The following is a 19626-nucleotide window of genomic DNA, read 5'->3' as shown; positions in this document are numbered from 1 at the left end:
ACCACTATTTTAAGTGTTTCCGGCTGGTCCACCATAGCCCATTTCAATGAGTAACCATTTGTACTACCAATAGTTAGGTTTTCGTCCACACTATTCCTTTCTTTACTGTTTTTTAAGGTGGACGTTTTTGGAAACAAAATGGCCACACAGAGCGTGAAATGGTTGCTTAAAGCAACATCAGAAACCTTAAAGGAATAAATTCTGTTATCATACTTATTTGATACAATAGCGTAATCGATAGTAGAAGCACAACCCCTTCCATTAAATGTTGGGTGTGGGGAAGATGGTATAGTACAGACTTCATTAGCGAATCCCAAATCAAATTTAGCAAGTAAGTTGTTAAAGTGATCCCCCTGAAAGGAGTGATTAAAGTGCGAGTAGCACGAGCCATCTTCCCAAAACATTCCAGACCTATTATCCTCTGACATACTACACAAGGTGCAGTTAAAATCCCCAAACAAAAGTATCATCAAATCATGTCTGAAGATTTTATCCTGCAAAGACAGAGGTTTGGCCAATTTACTTAGAACAGTAGATACTTCGCCACTGGGAATGTTATTATAGAAATTTATGAGAGCAATCGGAGTATCAAAGACCAAAACCAATATTAAAAGTTGAAAATAAATATCTATAACAGGCTCTATTACTCTTGTTATTTTCAATTTGTTTGACAAATGTATGCTCAATCCGCCCTTAGCTCTTCCATGCAGGGAATCAACAGCTGGAGTATGGAAGGTCCTGAAACCGTTTAAATGGACCGGATCCCGACTCCATGTTTCTTGAAGGCAGAGCACATCTTGGGTCTGAATAAAATCCCCCCAAACTGGGTTAACAATTTTAGATCTAATGCCAGCAACATTCCACGAGGAGATTTTGCATAGCATTGAAACCAGCAGGGAAGTAACAGAAACAGCAGCGGTAGAACCAACTGATGAAGGATTAATCGTATGCTCCCCTCCAACCTCTAATCCTTCATCTAAGACCTCTGAACTCCCTATATAATCCACACTCCCTACCATATTAATGGCTTTATTAGAGGCTTTCCCCCCATCTGCCTTTACACTTTCCTCATTGCTAAGAATGTAAATGGAATCAGTTTTAGCACCTAAAAGGTTTAGTGTAGTGATGTCTAACTGCAGTCAGTCATTGGTTTCTAATCCACTAAGAATGTCAAAAGGATTAGAAGTTGAAATGCCATATCTTCCAACCCACAGTCCATCATGCTTAAATGATGGAAAAGGGGGAACTGGGCACCTGATTGGTCGAGGTGGGCAGTAAAAGAAACCGAGGGGTAGAATGTTAACAAAGTTGGGGTCAATTGACCCAGTAGAGCCCCTCTCAATTAATTTACGAACCAATGGCGGAGACCGAAATGTAAGAATTACACAGTCCCCACTCAGTGATTTATTTGATGTGCCCACCCAGCTCACTCTTCTGGCCATCTTAAATTCTGAAAAAAGGGAATTATTAAACCCAAGTTTAGTTGATAAAAAATGGAGGGATTTGTTCCTTAAAGTCGACCAATGTTCAAAAACATTAGGAGATAGGGGAGGAAAATTGGCTAGCACCACAGTATATGGTGTCGCTTCAGGAGGCAAATTTAAAATAGGGAGGCTTGAGATTGTATTGGCCTCTCTTGGGTCCTCAACTCTTCTATTTAAGTTTGGAGTTTCATTGACAGCTACTTGGGTTGCAGTAGACAGACCGGGTACATTGATTCCGAATTCCTCCTATGTTTATTGGACTCCAATCGTCCATTAACCACGGAATTTTTAGATTGGATTTAATTTACTGGGTCCATAAGGTGTTATTAGAATTTCCGTTTGGGTCATTAAAATTAGGATGGGGTACTATGGGAATTATTTTATCCTGCATAGGCTGCTGGTTCCTAGTGATCTTTTCCTCCAAATTGGTCATCCTCGTTTCAAATTCATAACCTTTAACCCCTTCAGTGCTAATGACAAGGGTAACTCGTCATGGAGTTTCCATTGATTTCAATGGAAAGTCAATGGAAGTGCATCATGTGCCTTAGCAGCCAAGTGGTTAAAATAAAGGGTTCTAAAAGCGTTGCTAAGAGAGTCTCTATTCGTTCCCAGAAGCACATCTCAACTGCTGGGGCTCTTTCACAAGTTGAGGGAAATACAATCTCTGGTTGATTATTGACTTTATTCCCTTTTGTTCCATTAGATTTGACAACAGCCTTTTTTTGTTTTTTGCCACCAGCATTCCCTTTAACATTTTTTGCAATTAGACCTTCCTTGTTAGTATGTTTTGATTTGCGTCTAGCTTTCTGCCCTCTAGTCGTTACACGCGGGCTATCCCTATTTACACTTAACAGTGAGGCAGAAACAGAGATTGGGCTTGGTGGTGTGTCACCCCCCCCATTTTCTATAAGATCCTCAACCAAAAGTGGAGGGTCAGAAATTACGTCAATTGGCAAAATTGTGGGGGTCAATGATAACCTTGTTAAAGAGGGGAGGGGTTCAGAAGATACATTAACCATCATGGGAACAATATCTTAAGTTAGTGGAATAGGATGAGCCCCTGGCAGTGCAGCAAAGGATGGAGCCAATATCAAGTCCTGAGAATTAATTGTAAACATCGATGTATTTGTGGCAGGCAGGGGAGGAAGGGTACCAGCAGGGAGCGAAAGGCGCCTTTATGTGCTTTCAATGGTAGAGGCCAGCACCCCGATAATTTTCTGCAGCGTACGATCAATTGTTGTCAGACTAGGTAGCGGAGGATTTAAAGCTACTCTATGTTTCATAACAGGGGTAGGATGTACAGGAATATTCTTCCCCATTATTTAGCACTATAGTGTACACATTTTTTTGATTAATATTAACAGTAACACACTAATGTCACCATATGCCAGAAAGATCAGCACTAAACTTACAAAAATAATGAGCTCTTAAAAAAGAAGCTCTTATTAAAACAAGAAATAAATCCTTAACACAATGATTGCTACAATACTAAAATACAAAGATACCAGATTGGTACCTGAGAAACATTAAAAACTAGAAAATTCAAGTCCACAGACCAAGATGGGTGGCCGGGCCCGGCCTCTCTCGGCCACTAACTGCCACAAACGGTCCCGCCCTTGTCGTGGGCTTAACCCAGGCCGACCCGCGCGCGATCCTGCGACGCGGGGGCTGAGCTGTAATTTAAGACGCCTCCGGGCGCGGAAATTGCGGTGGCGGCTTCCGCCACAAAGGAGCCTGGGACCTGTAGTCCTCCTCCTCCTCTCAGCGGCCGCAGATGTGAAGTGGCGGCGGCGGGAGGGGGACCGGGAAAAGCAGCGTCTGGGCAGAAAAACAAGGTAGGTAACAGCCCCCACAAGAGTCCAAAACAGCATCCCGCTCCACCGGGGCTGAGCTGTAATTTAAGGCCCCTCTGGGCGCGGAAATTGCGGTGGCGGCTTCCGCCGCAAAGGAGCCTGGAACTGGTAGTCCTCCTCCTCCTCTCAGCGGCCGCAGATGTGAAGTGGCGGCGGCGGGAGGGGGGCCCGGGAAAAGCAGCGTCTGGGCAGAAAAACGAGGTAGGTTACAGCCCCCACAAGAGTCCAAAACAGCACCCGCTCCACCAGGGCTGAGCTGTAATTTAAGGCGCCTCCGGGCGCGGAAATTGCGGTGGCGGCTTCTGCCGCAAAGGAGCCTGGGACCGGTAGTCCTCCTCCTCCTCTCAGTGGCCGCAGATGTGAAGTGGCGGCGGCGGGAGAGGGGACCGGGAAGAGCAGCGTCTGGGCAGAAAAACGAGGTAGGTTACAGCCACCACAAGAGTCTTAATCAAAAACCTTTCTATTAAGAGTTTGATATTTGTTTCTACATTCATGGGGTTACTCATATCTGTAATGTGTTTGAAGTGAAGTATTTTCCCACTCTTGTTTAGACTACAGTAGGAATAATAACCTGTACCTCTTCAAAGTTCAACACTTTCCCTACTGTTGCTTAGACTGGAGAGGGACGAGTAAATTTTACCCCTCCAAAGTACAGCACTTTCCTTACATTGCACTGACTGAAGTAGGAATTGTAAATTTGACCCCTCAGAAATCCAATGCTGTTTCTACTGTTACCATGTTTGGAGTGAGAATAGTAAATGTAATCCCTCCTAATGTTCAACACTTTCCTTACTGTTGTGTTGTTTGGAGTGGGAAAAGTTAATTTCACCTCTCTGAAGTCCAATGCTTTCCCTAATGTTCCAGTAAATGGAGTGGGAATAGTAAATGTTACCTCTCCGAAATCCAATTCTTTCCTTCCCTACAATTGTCCATTTTGGAGTGAGAATAGTAAATGTAACCCCTCCAAAGTCATACACTTTCCCTTCTGCTGTGTAGACAGGAGGGGGAATAGTAAATATCACCCATCTTAAGTCCAACGCGTTACCTGCTGTTGCTTAGACCCCGAAGTCACTTTCCCTACAGTTGTACTGACTTGAGTAGGATAGTAAATCCAACTCCTCCGAAGTCCAACACTTTCCCTATGATTGCGGGGACTGTAGTAGGAATAGTCAATCTAAACCCTCAGAAGTTCAACACGTTTCCTACTGTGTCATTAATTATAGTGGGAATAGTACCTTTAGTATTCTCAGACTACAATAGTTTTCAATAGAGTTTATGGGATTCATTGTTTTATTTATTTTTTACATTATTTGATTTAATTTTTAAATTAATTGTAATGTTTATAGTATGTTTTTTAAGTGTGTGATTTTTGGATTTTTCAATATTTATTATTTTATTTATTGTCTACATTAATAAAAAAAAGAATTATTCAATTGTTTACATTTTTATGGTTGTACATTATATTACGTTTATTAATATTTTTAATTTACTACTATGAATGTATATATGCCTATATTTTTTCATATTAACAATTAAAAATCTTAAAACAAATAATATTATATAACATGCATATTGTTATTAATTGTGTGAGTATACATATATATTTCATAGTAACAAATGTAACATAAAAAATGAATATCATATAAAGTAAAATAAATATTTTTATTAATTATGTTACACTTTATATATTTTTATATAAATACAAACACATATATATGTGTTTGTGTGATTATTTAGGTCTACATTTGTATATAGTATTAAATATTAGTGGAATATATTTAAATTACATTATATAAAATGTATATATTAAGGTATTTAACATTTACTACTTTAAACTCTAGTTATATTTAAAAAATCGTTTTTTTTGTATATTTTTGGATGATATTAGTGCCAACAATATTTCTTTGCTGATATTTTTGTACTTACCATTATAAGTATAGGAGTACGATAGTGTGGTAAATGATCTTTTATACACAACATATTTGTAACAATATTGCTTACCACAATATTGTGCCAGTGATCCACGGAAAAGCCATTGAGAACTGGCTCTCTTCAGAAAGAAAAGTAAGAGAAGATGCTGCTCTCTGTGGATAAGCCTTGGAAAATGATCGCCCTATCTCCCCTCTGTGGAAGAGGTATAAAATATTGTGACCTGGCTCATTTCTGTAGGGAAAGCATGACAACTGGTATTATGTCCCTCCTCTTTAGGGGTGCAATAATACATTGATATCAAAGGCTTCCTCTATTGAAGAACTATGACATGCTGGTGAACTCCCTTGGTTTAAGAAAGTGAGTCCAAAATATATGTGCTACTATTTCATAGAAGAACTAGTAAACAGTCATGATGATGTGGCTAGGTGCTCAAAATATAGCTTGTTCATCAAGCAGTGTCATCATCATATTTTGGTTTTTACTAGTTATGCTGGTATCAATATCACCAAACACACACAAAGTGACAAGAGGACATGTTTTTGCCCACTATGCTAGCTCAGAATAGACACATCCATATTCCCTTCCTTGATCCTGGTCCAAGAGGAACAGTGCAGCCCAAACTGATAAGCCAGGTCTTCTCTGAAACAGAGAACAAGCAAACCAAGTCCAGTTTAGGCCTAGTTGGATCTCTTTAGTCGGGTGCAGATTTGTTCCAATAACAGTGATCATTGGACCCACGTCGAGGCATACCCTTGGCACCTTAGGATTTTAAATCAAACAGACAAAAAGTAATAGGAGAGATGCTTGCACATAATTTACCCACTGAAAATTTCTTGATATAGCATTCCATTCTAGCATTTTTGCCCATTATGCCACCTCAGGTTAGAGACCTAACCATTTGCAAATAAGCATTGACACTGTTCCAACTGCAAAGCCTCATGGAATATGGAAAACATTTCACAGATCCCTGTGAAACATGGAAAACATTTCACGGGTCCCTTTGAAATGTGGTTTTCATCATTATGATGACAGCTCACACTGCTCTAAAGATCATTACCGGTGTCCTTTGTTTAAATGACATTCTGTTCATGAAACATAAACAAACATGAACATTTTCATTCCCAAAAGTGCCCATCATTAGCTGCACTTTGCAGAGAACCGCTTCAACAATTTCTCTATCCTGTAGACATATTCTGTTTTTTAACAACGTAAATTCGGTTGCATATTTGTATACATAATTAAGGGGCATATTACCAAGCAATAGCGATAATTATCGCTATTGCTTGGTTAGAGACAAAAAATTACTGCTGAGCTGCGGCGATTTTTATCGCAAATAAACCTTGGTATTACCAAGGTTTATCGCAAATGCGATAAAAATCGGCCGCAATGCATGAATATCGCTGAAAAGTCAGCGATATTCATGCATTATCGAGCTAATGCTCTTAGCCATGTTATCCACCTCCCATTGGATAACATGGCTAAGAACTGCTCAGGGCAGGTGTTAGCTTTTGGAGATATTCGCGCTTAGCGCGAATATCTCCATAAGTTGGTAATAGGAGATAGCGATGTTAGCGACTGTTTCCAGTCGCTAACATCTTGGCCCGCCCACTTTGCATGTCATTAGTGATAAATATCACTGACATGCAAAGTGGGGCCCAAGATGGTACCTATCTCCTACTAGCTGTCGCTAACTGGTGTTAGCGACAGATAGGTAATAGGGAGATAGTTTTATCTCCGCTTTCTTGGCTTTTAAAGCCAAGAAAGCGGAGATAAACCCTCTTGATAATATGCCTATAAGTATTTTTGTTACCTTTCTACAACAGACTACCGAATGGTACGGTTGAGTATTTCACTTACTGTGTTCAATAAACATTCCATTGGAGAAAAAAAAAATCCATCTCCAGTTAATTCCCCTAACTTGTAACATATAAACTGCATAACAGTATGTATAGCGGGTGGCGAGCAGGTAGGGGGCAGGAATACATCGTGTGTAGTTTATACATATTTTCCCCTTTCACTTCATGTGTAGGACTGTAACTTCACTTTAACTATAGAAACAAAAAATGTTCAAGATAAAAGGATTGGATTACTGAATATTAAGTGAAGTAACCTGAGTAACCATTCCCTATTAAATTTATTAAAAAGGGGGTTTAAACCTTACATTTACAGCCCCTCTAATTTAGTCATTCAGAAGTAAAGCACACAGATACAAAGTCAGTTCCCAAAATAAGATAACACAGAGGAAAATTCCTCATAGAGAAAAGTTCCACAGCACTTGGTTGCTGGTGATAATGTGAAAACCACCTATGTTAACTGCCTATGATAAACCCCTAACCTCGATCTACAAACATTGTATCTGTTGCTTTTGGCATGTAAAGTACTCCTGCACCCCCTGGTGCTCTTACTCTATATAAATTTGTTAAATAAATAAGTATATTGGACACATGGCAGCAGCATATGCTAAGAATACACTGATTTATTAAACAAAGGATTGGCAAAGCCAATAGGTTAATGTTGGTCGAACAATTAACATTGCAATTATCAATTCTAATTAGTTACAGCAAAATCATTGTCTTTCCCATTTAGAGCAACCTGCTAACAAGCAACCATAAAGTCAATAGGTCTAGCATGTTTTAAGCATATGTTTGTTGTTGTGGGATATGTATGGATTAAATAGCAGAAAATTCACAGACACCTAAATGCTGGTCAGGCAGCATGCCTGGCAAGCAGAGGATTTCAGCTTACATATTTTAAACCGCACCCTTAACTACATAAGCCACGCCCCTTTTAGAGGAAATCCCCACCTTTTTCATCCCACTTGAAGCACTGTGGTCTACAACAGGCTTTTGCCAATTGACAAATAAAAGCTGTCAAGTAGGCGTGAACTAATGATTGTGAAGTTGTAAAACTGTAAATTCCTTGGAGTCAAATCCAAGACTTGTGGAGCAGAACCAAGGAGCAACTGATTTGCTCCTCTATGGCACTCACTCTGCAGCATCTCTGGGAGGTCAGACGGGGCATTAGTACACTTCAGTGATAACATGGTAAGGGCCTGATCTCCTTCACTGTGGTACCCCAGGCTATGATTCTAGGTTCCGGAGCTATCAAGTTGATACAAAGGGACCCATTAGGATGGCAGGCGGACTTTGCCCGCCCGCCATCCTGTCGGTGAAAATGACCACCCGCCATAAGGGCGGGGGTCCCGTGGGCAGCATTAGGATGCGCCCGCCATAGTGGCGGGCGCATCCTGCATTCCTACCATTGTGGCGGGCGGTGCACTCAGCACCGCCCGCCACAATGGCAGGAAGGCATACTGTGCACTTCCATGTACAGCAGGGCAGGCACCGCAGGGTGCCTGCCATGCTGTGCATGTAACTGCTGGGGGGTACCATAGGTACCCCCCATGTGCACCACCCAACCCCCAGAGTCCCTGGGGGCCCACAACGGGCCCCTGCAGGTAGTCTCTGCATGCCTTTCCGTGGCGGCATTGCCGCCACGGAAAGGCATTGTTTAAAGCCCATGCTAATATGGATGGCGGTGTCTGATAGACACCGCCACCATATAAACCATTTTCTGCCTCGGTCGCAAGGCGACCGGGGCAGAAAAGCGGCGGATGGCGGACGGAAAGACCGGACCCCCCAGCCATACTAATATGGCGGGGGGTCATTCCGGAGCGGATGGCGGGTGGATTGCTCCCGCCAGGCCGGCGGTGACCACCGCTGGCCTGGCGGGACCAATCCGCCCACCATCCTAATGGGCCCCAAAATGTCATGCAGGCAATTTCCTCCCTGATGAAGCAGATTCAAATATCCTCAGCTTCTCTGGGTTTCTAGTGCAAAGGGTTGAACACAGACAGCAGAGTGGACATGGTAGGCAGGTGGGCAGAAGTAATACTGAGAGCAGGGGGAGGAATCACAGAGGATGGAGTTAAAGGGAAACTATAGAATGGCACAGGAAGCAACATCGGGTTGCAAGGAGGGAAGAAAATAAATGGTGCAAAAGAGCAATGTAGACAAGCTTGGAAGAAAAGTAAATGTGTGAGAGAGCAATAGAAGTGGGCAGATGAGAATAGCAATGGCAAGAAAGCACAACACGGAACCCGGTGGGGAAGAGAACCACACTTCAGAGACAGCTATAAAAAATATGCACTCTTGTTGAGAGCTTTAGATAAAGATTCCTAACTTCCTCCTGCTCTCATACTAGTCCCAGCAATCACCAATTCGTCCCTCTCATTTATAGCTTTGCACAGCAAATTGAAAACTTACTGTATTAACCAAGTACTTAAGAAGCAAGGACTTTGTGACTGTCTGAATGTTTGATTTGTTCATCATTCCATCCATCATTTGTTCTTTTTGCTTTTGTCGCCCTAAGTGGGGAGGGTTACCCAGACGTGGATCTCGTGTACACTGTGCCACTGGATTCAAGCTACCTGGCTGATGAGGGGTGATACCCCACAACCAGTCCCAGGACGCTTGTGTTCAGTCCAGGGAGGGCCTGGCCTGGCAGTACGGGCTGACTGTTACCATGGGGAGCAGGGTCAAGACTGATTTTCATGTGGCTGGGCTCAAACTGGGATGGCGTGGTGAGCCAAATAATGATGGATTAAACCCAGATCTGTGACTGGGGGTAAATCTTTGATTTGTTCAGCATTTCGTCCATCATTTTGTTCTTTATGTTTTTGTAACTGTCTGAGCACACTCAAAGCCAAAGTTAACAGCCTATTTCTGATGGTGCACATTAAAAAGCAGCCTTTACACAAAATTCTGATTTCCTCAAACAAAGTAACCTCCTCCCTGACAAACAGATTGGTTTCTGTCCTCGAAGAAGCATTGAACCCATGGTGATTTTAATCTAGCATGACTCCAGAAATATAGTACATTCCAAAGGCATGGCTGCCCTCCTCCTTCTTGACTTATCCTTGGCATTTGTTGTTGTAGACTATCAGGCACTGCCCCATAGTCTAAGGGCCTAAATATGAGTTTGGCGGTCCATAGGACCGCCAAATTCGTGGTGGAGGTGCGGTGGTGGATGGGGACGCCGTACCAGTGGTCCGACTGCCGTATTACGATCCTCCTAGCCTGGAATCCCTCAACAAAGACAAGCGCTGGCAAGGTCCAACTAATCCCGCACACCAAATGTCGGAGGGACTTTCTATTTGTTATTTAAATACACGTTCAATGGTGAAACACCAGTTAGAGATCTTCCACCTTTTAGATGCTGACAAACCTGACATCTTCCTTCTCTCAGAAACGTGGTCGACAACGGAATCTGCTCCTGACATTCTTGCAAACATTCCAGACAACTACTATATACTCCAGGCCAACAGACCTGCGGGTAAATCTTGAGGAGGGGTCGCAGCAATAATTCAACAGGAGCAAAACTTTACATCATTAATATCTGTAGGTATCCCCTCAGTCGACAATCTTCTGCTAAAATTTGAATCTCACCACTCCCCTTTCATATGCGTACTATGTTATAGACCCCCCACATCACTTCCCTACATTTCCCCAGTTGTTAGGTGACATGATCGCTGAACTGGTGGTTAACCACTCCCTAATCTTGATTATTGGTGATTTTAACTTCTGGCCCTACGAAACACGAGAAAGTCCCTGTTCTATGAATTTACTGAACTCTTAGTGGGCCTGAACTGCACTCAACATGTAAAGGTAGCCACCCATATCAAGGGGCACATTTTGGACCAGGTTTGGCCCGCCAAGCAAGAAATTTCTCACCTGCAGGTCTCTCCTTGTATATGGTCAGACCATCACTTTATTACCTTTGTTATCCCCTATGTCCGCCACACTGACACTCCTTCACCAGGTAATTTTATGGCTAGAAACTGCGGTCGGGTGGACATTAAACAATTTTGTTCCTTGCTAACTGCTTCAGTCCCCACTGCCCTAGATGAGTCTCTTCACACCCAAGCGGAAAACATTAATACTTGGTTGGGCTTGACAAGAGATAGCATAGTCCCCTTAAGAAAAATTAAAACTAGGAGGCCCCATGATGCACAACGTTGGTTCTCCCCAGATCTAAAATCAAAGAAACTTGCACTAAGACAAGCTGAACGCAAGTGGTGCCGCGATTACTGCCCCGCCAAAAAGGTTGCTTTTGTATCTCTATTGAGAGACTATAAAACCGCTATCCTTAAGACCAAAACTGAATACTTCTCTTTTAAAATATTAAATTCAGCCAATAAAGCTAAGGACATTTTCTCTATTGTGGATGAACTTGACCTTGCTTCATTGGATCGGGTCATGGCAAAACCTGTTCCTTCACAAACTCTATGTAACTCTCTCAATTCTTTCTTCATTGAGAAAATTGCCACCATCAAAACCAGAATTCCTAAACCCTCCCTACCCCTGGTTATTTCCTGCTCTTACACAAACCCTGCTCAGAGCAAATCCCTTAAATCACTCAAGATATTTTTTCTGCTCTACTTAAAAAGGTCAGTTCTGGCTCCCCCATGGATAGCTGCCCACCTCATATCCTTCGGGAAGAATTCCTGTGCTGCTCGGACTCTCCCTCACTGCGTCCTAATAATTCCCTTGCTCAAGGGACTGTCCCAGATTTATTCAAAAAAGCAGAAGTGGTCCCCATTCTTAAGAAACCTATTTTAGACCTTTTGGTTCCTGGTAATTACCGCCCCATTTCTCTGTTGCCTTACTTACTACAAGATTTTGGAAGCCCATGTTGACAACTGCCTCAGTTCTTTTGTAGAGCAGTCTTACTATCTGGACTGTCATCAAGCAGGGTTCAAACCTGAACATTCAACTGAGTCTGTCATCTTGGCAGTCCTGGACGAACTGAGAGGGGGCTGATCAGGGCACTACTCAGGCCCTGGTGCTCCTGGATCTGTTGGCTGCTTTTGACACAGTCGATCACCATCTTTTGATCGACCACGTCGGCTGCGCCAGGATCCAGGGTCTGTCGTTGAAGTGGATTACTTCCTTTCTCGACAACCGCTCCCAATCATTTTGCCTCGCCAACTTTTGTGCAGAACAAAGAAAACTGACCTGCGGGGTTCCACAGGGCTCTTCCCTCTCGCCCCTTCTTTTTAATTTGTACATTTTACCTCTGATCCTGGCTTTGCGTAAACGAGAGGTTATACTTTTCAATTATGTCAACAATCTTCAGTTGGTGTTCCATATTGATTCATCTACATCATCTGTTGTGAGTTTCCAATGCACAATGAATTTCATCAGTGATTGGATGAACATAAATCAGCTCAAATTAAACCCTGACAAAACTGAGCTGATTCTCACTGGTGGGTCAGCTTTCCCCTGGAATTCCAACCTCTGGCCTCCACTACTGGGGGGCTCCCCACTCCCAGCAAGCTCTGTTAAAAGTCTGAGAATTGTAATCAGTAATGATCTAACAATGAAGGCCCAGATCTGCTCAGTGGTTTCCGGATGTTTTTTTCATCTGCGACAAACTCGAAAAATCAGTAGATTTTTGTCCACTGAGGCTCTGACTCAAGTTGTCCTTGCCCTGGTAATCTTGTGTATTGACTATGCAAATTCTTTGTACGTCCGTATACCAGTATACCAACTGTATCGGCTGCAACTGGTCCAGAATCAAGCAGCTAGGCTAATCTTTGGTCAGCTGAAAAAGAACACCAACATGTGAGACCACTGCTGAAAAGCCTCCATTGGCCTCCTGTGTTCCAGCGCTGCTTATTTAAGCTAGGCTATACCACCCACAAAGCTGTTTCAGGATATGGTCCTGCTTTTATCGCATCAAAGCTTCAGCGGTATATTCCTTTGTGTGTCCTACGCTCTTCTAATAAGAACCTGGTATCCCCCAATCTCTTCAAACGGAAGAAACATGGGGGCCTCTGATTCACGACCCTGGCCCCTCAATGTTGGAACCTTTTTTCTCCCGAACTGCGCACGGCAAGCTCTTGCACCCAATTCAGGAAATGACTTAAAACCTGGCTATTTTCCCAGGCATATAACAGAACTCGTTATTTTGCGACTGCAACCGTCCTCTCTTTCAGCGTCAAGAAACCGCCTGGTGTACGTGCGCTCAACTTTTAACATAACATAACATAACATAACATAACGGTGGTCAGACCGTGAGAGGTGCTGGTGTGGTGGTCTTGAGGCCGCAATATGCTTGGCGGTCCCACTGGTACAACGCCAAGCATATTACATGTTTACTCACTGCGACCCTAACCACGGCGGTGAGAACGTGTTGAAAGGGGTGGCGGTGAGAGTACATCATCCTACAGGGCCCTCAATGTGTCCGGCCATGGGAATGAATGCAGGGGCACATGGTCTGCCTGTCTGTCTGCATGCACTCCTAGTCCCTGCACGGCATGGACTTAATAGTCCATGCCATGCAGGAACTTGCTTTGGCTTTCCCACAGCAGTACCTTTTTCGAAGGCACCGCTGTGGGAAAGCCGAAGGACCAACCGCCAGATGAGATGAGAAAACTTGTAATCTGGCGAGCGGCTGGCAGTCGAGTTTGGCGGTGTGGGGGGGGGGGTCAGTGGCATGCTGCCCCGCTCCCGCCAAACTTGTAATCAGGCCCTAAGTGACACTTGAATACAAGGCAGTGTATGTAATTGATTTAAAGTGTTGCAGAAAGAGTCCAAATCGTCAAGCTTACAGCGTTCGGCACACCACCATTTACTAACGTGTTAGGTATCCCCCAAGGATCAATGATTGCTCCCCTTTCTTTTAAATGGTTGTCTGTCCCATTCCAGAAATTATCACGACTTTCAAGCTTACCTTCTACAATTACATTGCCTTAAATTGACAATTACTATAACTGCTTCAGATTATTTGGTTTAATTAATTTTAAATCACTGGATTTAAACATTCCAGTTATTTTATGTGTGTGTATTTGCAACACTTCATACTTTAAATTGATCTAAGTTCTTTGTACAAATATAAGAAAACATGGGGAAATTGTTTTAAAGCTAATGATCATGCTATTGATTGTGTGTGAAGAAAATATGAGATCTAAGTGTGCCTTACCCAATTGATTGAAGTGCCATCCTGTGCACATCACTTTACCTCTCAGTGCCTCAGTCCCTTTGAATGCAAACTAACTCTGTGTATTAAGAACTATATGAAAACGGGATACTTACACAATCTAGAACATATAGTTTTACTCCCTATGTTCATTTCCAGTGTTTTGTCCACTATTTTGTGTATATGTAAAATTGGCTCTCAAACAGTGGCGGCTCCTCCGCTATGGCAGAGGAGCGTCTCCCCACTGCTTTTAAGCAGTGCGAAGAAGAAGCATAAAGTTATAATAACTTTAAGTTATAATTTTATGCTTCATGCTGCTTTGTGGTCAGGCGGGTGGACGTGGCTGCTCTTCTCTAGGAGCAGGGCAGAGGAGGAGTGGTTTGCCCACTCCTAAGTGCGCAATGACTGTTTGGCCGCCCAACCAAGCCATGCACACTTTCCCCATTCTCCATGCAGCCTGCATTATAGCCTGCATGGAGAACAAGCCCAGGCCCGCATTCCCTGGTTGAGCGTCGAACCAGGACGCTATTGTGATTGGTCAGGGTAGCCTGGGTGCCTACCAATAACAGCACTGCATTGCAGCATTCTGATTGGTCAGTGGGGCCTGGCTGTACTTCCGTCCGAGGCGGAGAAGAGCAGGAGTGTAGACGCAGGACCCTGCGCAAAGGTAAGTTCATAATAAAAAACAAAAAAATGTTTAATATGCGCGACCTCCCTCCCGAAACCCTGCCCCAGAGCGACCAGCCCGCCCCAGAGCGACCAGCCCGCTCCCCAGCTGCGAGCCATGCCGCCCGCCACTGTTCTCAAAGCGATTCCGCAACTTAAAATATTGTAAATGCTGGCATAGATTAGCTGTAACATTAGCATCTAATTGTATGCAAACAATCTAGCAAAGACAAGTAGCTCAGCCGAAATCAGTGCTCTGGAAAAAATAATGTCATTTTCAGCACAGTTCTGTTATTGTAAACACATTTTAGCAGGTAGAGTACATATCTGGCAGCAGAACATATCGCACCTCGTGGGAAATCAACAAGTGATAATATTCGTGCTAAAGCATCTGGGTTCTCATCCTAGGCGCCAGATTTCATCATGAGGCAAACTACAAGGGACATTTAGAAACTTTTCACCTGATAAATTATTCTACAGAGTAAAAATAACTGCATGACTTGTTTTCAAAACTCTTTTCCCAGAGGCTGAAATCTGAAGAAACTCATTTTAATGTAAGTCTGGGCCTATCTGTAATCATTTCTAGGGGTTTCAAAATGGCGGCATCTTCCTTATACTTCTTTCTCTCTGTGCTCTGTGTACATACATATCGAGAATCCTACAACCCTTCCTTCTCCCTGTTCTTAAACAGAACCAATAGGTTCCCTTCAATGTATACTTGCCATGCAATTTAAACCCTCGCCCCTGCTTTGTCTTTCTTCCCATTCCCAGGAGCTGAAGCACAGACGTTTGCTGCAACAGACCACCCCCTTTTGTACCACTTTGTTTGCCATAAGTTGGCAGGGTATGCTCAGACGTGAGTCCCTTGCTCACTTTGCCACTGGATTCAAGCAAGCTGGGCTGAAGACGGCTGAAATGCCAGAAACCGGTCCTCGGAAGCTTGTTTCCGGTCCAAGGAAGGCATGGCTTGGCAGTTCGGGCTGGACTGTTCCCATGAGGCACAGGGTCAGACTGATTTGCATATGGCCATGTCTGAACTCGGGTGGCAGAGTAGGCTAAAGAACGGTGATGGATTAAACCCAGATCTGTTGACTGAGTGTGAGTGTTTGATTGGTTCAGATGCTCCGTCCATCACCACCCCCTTTTGTACCACTTTGTTCGCAACAGACAAGGCAAATGTTTCTACATCCTGTCATCAGGGCAGCAGTTCTTGCATATGGGAATGATCCAACAAGTCCCAGTTGTTGGCACTTTAGGGAGTCGTCCAATCCTTCTTACTATTACAACTGGCCCTGTGTCCCTCCTCATTGTGTGCAGTTATTAATCCATCTTTGGTTTACAGCCTTCCCACTGACTTCATTCATTTGACTCTCATGCTTTTCTCTCATCTTTCCCTATAAACATTCTTGAGGATCTTCGCTTCACTTTCTACAGTCTCTGGACATTCAAGACGAGACCTTCTGAAGTTTCACAGAAGACAATAGACCTTCTTACAAGGACAGCCCAGTAGTGCTGACTGGCCATTTCTGCTTGGGTTTCAAAGGAATGAGAGGCAGAGATAAGCGGAGGCCACACACTCATTTGCAACATATTCACTATAGGTCACAATTTTCCTTTGGTCTTCACTAATGTCACAGTGAACCCCAGTGATAAGTATAGAACTAAAATTCTATCAGTGCAAATCTGGCATTTTTTTGCAGTACCAACCTCACACCAGAAAAAAATACCGTCATACATCTGGCTCCACATATGTTTGCAAAATTCCTTTTGCAATAATTTTTTTGTACAGCTCGGAAGAGTTTGAAAGACCATCAAACATCTTCTCACTCAGCATTTGTTTCTTGTTAAATCTTTGTAAATAGAGCTCATACTTACCAAAATACTAGACACAGCTCCACAGTGGCCCTTTGTCAGTGACAGCCATCCTGACTAGGTAATCTATCCCTCGATGAAACTGTAAAATAACAATATAAATACTTTCCAATATGAAGTCTAAGTATTTACACTGTCTAAATATTTGTAGGAAGCAATCCACAGAAATCATTTAAAAATCTCAACTTGCATAACAGAGCGTCTTTCTGGTCGTTATGTAGAATAACGTATTTACAAAAAGAGGAAACAGTCATTCATTTTGGGTGAAAAATGGCTTTTGTGAATACAAGCCGAGCATGCTTGCACCACATGACAAGCAATAATGGAAACCAGAATTCTGCAATAAAACCTCCCTGATTGCAGCACTGTGTGGTTCCAGGCTGGTAGCAGAAAGAGGCTGAGAGGTAAGGCTGGAAAGGGGGCGATGAACACAGAGGCCTTCGGATGAGGTGTTTAATGTCCCAAAATGCACAAATAGCAGTTTTATGGATATTTGTTGGTCTTATTTCTTTTCAATGGCAGTATTCACTAAAAGTTTTCAAACTCCACAAACAAGGTTGCAAAAGTTACTTTGGCTAGTCCATCAACATGACTACTTTAGTAAGACTTCGTTTGTTTCTTCAACCCAAAAACACAACAAGCCATTGCTCTTTAGTGGAAAAGTAGCACTTGGTTTAAATAAAACTGTTGGGGCTGCTGTGCAAATAAATTCTGGCCAGTAAGCAAAAAAACCCTGCAGGAATGTTGAAAATCTGAAGACTGCATTGGTTTATGGTTCCAGTGCTGTAAAACAAGACATTCCAGAGGCTCGTCTGCTGCTTCTTATTTGTCACACGTGCACTGCCTAATATTATGTTCACATGAATATACACACGGGGCCAGACTGGGAACCGGACGCAGTCCTGGTAAAATTTGTCAGACCAGCACCCATACTGCATGTAGTCAGTGAACAAGCCTGACCACTGCAAAGAGGTACTTAAGGGATTTTCCCAACAAGAAGTTTTAAAAAAACACATGTTGCATTTTGCAACAAGTTTGTCACTATCGAACCTTGTTCAGTCATTGAATGGGTGGATGGAGATTGGAGGAAGTGATGTATGGCTCAATGGATGAATACTTTGATGGTGAATGTGTGGGTGGATTAGTTCAATAATAGCTGACAATAAATAAAGACGTCTAGCTATGTGGGGCGGATGTATGACATTACTAAGCATGCTTTTACATCGCATGCTTTTACATCGCAGTTTTTACAACGCATACCATTACAACGCATAGCGCTTTGGGGTGCTGGATAGTGAATAGTTTAATTTACTATTCCAATTCCAGTCCCCGTGGATAGTAGGGAAGGTGTTGGATAGTAAATTAAATCTATTCCCTATCCTAGAGCGCCCCCCAGCGCAATGCGTTGTAATGGTTTGCGTTGTAAAAGTTGCGATGTAAAAGCACTGCGTGGTAAAAGTTGCGTTGTAAAGGATGTTTCCCATGTGGGGCACATGGTCTCAATGCACTGACCTAGGGTGGGGGCTCTGGATATCGTTTTAGCTTCTGAATTAAAACATCACTCTCCACAAACACTACTATCACCAATGCTTATGAAATATGCATATCCAGGATGTATTGAACACATGACAGTGATTTAGCGCCTGAATGAATTAAACACAGAACATTCAGAAATAAAATGGGGGCGAGAATGAGATAGCAAACACAACACGTTGATGGATGGAGTGCTGAAACGTTTCAACCACTAACCCCCAGCAAAGAGATCTGCGTTTAATCCATTGTTCTTTTCCTTAATATGCTACCCCAGTTTGGACCTAGCCATATGCAAATAAGTCTCGACCCTGCTCTTCGTGGGAACAGTCCAGTCCCAACTGACAGGCCAGGTCCTCCCTGGACCAGAAAGAAGAATCCTGTGACCGGTTTCGTGGTATCGCTCGTCATTGGCCTGGCTAGCTTGAATCCAGTGGGACAGCGAGCAATGAGATGAGATAACTATGTAGTGGCTCAATTACACAAAAATATATCATCAATCCCAGCTTCCACTTGATCACATTGTGATCCCAGGCAGTTACATTTTTCACACGGCCTCCTTTTCCTTCATTAGCCCACGAGAGCACTTTGAAATACATCAGTTCAGTGTGTGCTGCATAAAAGCAAAACACTATAATGTTATCCAACCAATAGTAAATCCCTATACAACATACAAGCGACAAAAGACAGCTTTCCTCTTGTTCACTAATAGCATCGTCATTAGGGTGGTGGTGGGGCAAAGAATGTTTCTAAGTTCATGATTAGAATATTTTAATGTACTAAACTGAAAGGCCTTCAAAAGATCACATTATAAAGAAATGCACAGTAACTTAAATATTTATCATATGTGTTCTGGACACTCTGAGCCAAGCAACAGCAGACCCATCTTCTCTTCCACCTCCAGAGCCCTGAAGGTCGGGGCTGCTCATGCCAAACTTGCAGGAAACGGGAGCCACCCAAATGCAAAAGCAAATGGTTTTGCAGCATGCTTCAAAACTGTTTGTTTTGGTTTTTTTTTAAAGTACCAAAGTGCTACACTCAGGAAATAGGGAGGCCCCTTACCCAGCAAAAATAAAACCCCCACCAGCAGTGAAATCAGTCCCCACCCTACCAGCCCACCGGGAAATACCTGGTGCCCGGTAACCCCAGTACGTGTACAAATTTTTTTTTATAAAGTATTGAAACCTCTCACCTGATAGCCCGGAGGGCTGGGGGTGTCAGTCCCAGAGAGAGGGACCCCTGCAGTACTATGTAGTGTAAAAGAAAGAAAGTGGCATCTCTGAAGCTGTAGGGAGCCCTGACTTTTT

General features: G+C 43.1%; 1 protein-coding gene across 3 annotated transcripts in view; it reads right to left on the bottom strand.

Moving 5' to 3' along the window:
• Window positions 1-19626, bottom strand: part of GLIS1 (GLIS family zinc finger 1) — a 1570389-nt gene that overhangs the window by 1190063 nt on the left and 360700 nt on the right. Inside the window, exon 1 of one of the 3 annotated variants that reach the window (XM_078673456.1) lies at window positions 16793-16814. The exons of the other annotated variants lie outside the window; for them this stretch is intronic. The gene's annotated coding sequence lies outside the window, so the exon portion shown is untranslated. Of the gene's footprint in view, window positions 1-16792; window positions 16815-19626 lie in introns of those variants that run through there. 3 annotated transcript variants of the gene reach the window in all.

This window comes from Lissotriton helveticus, chromosome 1_2 (genome assembly GCF_964261635.1).
Source record: "Lissotriton helveticus chromosome 1_2, aLisHel1.1, whole genome shotgun sequence".
Taxonomy (NCBI): Eukaryota; Metazoa; Chordata; class Amphibia; order Caudata; family Salamandridae; genus Lissotriton; species Lissotriton helveticus.
The sequence above is the reverse complement of the archived record's forward strand: the minus strand, read 5'-3'. Positions and strand labels throughout refer to the sequence as shown.